Source organism: Akebia trifoliata, unplaced genomic scaffold (genome assembly GCF_017979445.1).
Source record: "Akebia trifoliata isolate Shusen 1 unplaced genomic scaffold, ASM1797944v1 Contig00281, whole genome shotgun sequence".
Classification (NCBI taxonomy): domain Eukaryota; kingdom Viridiplantae; phylum Streptophyta; class Magnoliopsida; order Ranunculales; family Lardizabalaceae; genus Akebia; species Akebia trifoliata.
The window spans coordinates 11,877-14,143 of NW_028236929.1; positions in this window are offsets into that span (position 1 = coordinate 11,877).

Below are 2,267 nucleotides of genomic sequence, written 5' to 3' on the forward strand. Positions count from 1 at the left end.
TTTACCACACACTTTAACAAACGCGTTTTGTCTTACATGGGTTAGAAGTTTCGGAATGAGCTGATTTTTGGTGAGGATGATCTCTATGGTGAGGAGATCATCCTCACCAAAAATCAGCTCATTCCAAAACTTCTAACCCCATCAAAATTGATTTACAAAAAATGGACGGTCCACGATTTTTCAACGTGTAAACATGGGGCTAAACATTTCGGAATGGGCTGATTTTTGGGGAGGATGATCTTCTAATCATAGAGATCATCCTCACCAAAAATCAGCTCATTCCAAAACTTCTAACCCATGTAGGAAAAAAAACGTTTGTTAAAGTGTGTGGTAAAACTTAGGGTGCTGAACATTTCCCTATATATATATATATATATATAGGGTGGGTTCCATAGACACATAAAGCTACTCATAAAGCTACAACGTTTTTGTCTTATATGGTTAAATAGGTTCGGAATATATATATATATATATATATAGGGTGGGTTCCGTAGACACATAAAGCTACTCATAAAACTACAACATTTTTGTCTTATATGATTAAATAGGTTCGGAATGGGCTGATTTCTTGTGACGATGATCTCTATGGTGAGGGGATCATCATTAGAAAAAATCATTCCATTCCAAAACTTCTAACCCCATCAGAAGTTTCATAATGGGCTGATTTTTGGCAAGGATGATTTCCTCACAATAGAGATCATCCTCACAAAAAAAATCAGCCCATCCCAAACATTTTTGTCCATATAAGACAAAACATGTTGTAGCTTTATGAGTAACTTTATGTGTATACGGATCCTAATCCATATATATGGGTCCCGTTATTTGGCCAACAGTTTGGCAAACACATTTTTCAAAACATGGGTTAGAGGTCTTGGAATGGGCTGATTTTTGGTGAGGATGATCTCTACGGTGAGGAGATCATCATCACCAAAAATCAGCTAATTCCAAAACTTCTAGCCCCAGTTTACAAGTTGAAAAATCGTGAACCGTCCATTTTTTCTAAACCATTTTTGATGGGGTTAGAAGTTTTGGAATGGGCTGATTTTTGGTGATGATGATCTCCTCACCGTAGAGATCATCCTCACCAAAAATCAGCCCATTCCAAGACCTCTAACCCATGTTTTGAAAAATGTGTTTGCCAAAATGTTTGCCAAACTGTTGGCCAAATAACGCTACCCTATATATATATATATAAGGAAATGTTCAACACCCTAAGCTTTACCCTACACTTTAACAAACGTGTTTTGTCCTACATGGGTTAAAAGTTTTGGAATGGCATGACTTTTTGTGAGGATGATCTCTATGATTAGTAGATCATCCTCACAAAAAATCAGCCCATTATGAAATTTTTAGCCTCACGTTTACAAGTTGGAAAATTGTGGACCGTCCATTTTTTGTAAATCATTTTTTATGGGGTTAGAAGTTTTGGAATTGGCTGATTTTTTGTGAGGATGATCTCCTCACCATAGAGATCATCCTCACCAAAAATCAGCTCATGCCAAAACTTCTAACCTATATAAGACAAAACACATTTGTTAAAGTGTAAGGTAAAACTTAAGGTCCTAAACGGAACCTATATATATATATGGGAAATGTTCAGCAACAAACATTTTGACAAACATTTTGGCAAAACATTTTTCAAAACATTGGTTAGAGGTTTTGGAATGGGCTGATTTTTGGTGAGGATGATCTCTACGGTGAGGAGATCATCATCACCAAAAATCAGCTCATTCCAAAACTTCTAACCCCATCAAAAATGATTTACAAAAAATGGACGGTCCACGATTTTTCAACTTGTAAACTGGGGCTAGAAGTTTTGGAATGGGCTGATTTTTGGTGAGGATGATCTCTACGGTGAGGAGATCATCCTCACAAAAAATCAGCCCATTCCAAAACCTCTAACCCATGTTTTGAAAAATGTTTTGCCAAAATGTTTGTCAAAATGTTTGTTGCTGAACGGGACCCTATATATATATATATATAATATATATATATATATATATATATATAGGGTCGGGTTCCTACAACACACATTGCGACACACATATAGACAACGTGTTTGTCTTATATGGGCAAAAATGTTTGGAATGGGCTGATTTTTTGTGAGGATGATCTCTGTGATGAGAGAATCATCCTGGCAAAAAATCATCAAATTCCAAAACTTCTAACCCCATCAAAATTGATTTACAAAAATTGGACGGTCTATAATTTTTCAACAAAAATCGGACGGTCTAGAAATTTTGGAATGAGATGATTTTTTTCCAGGA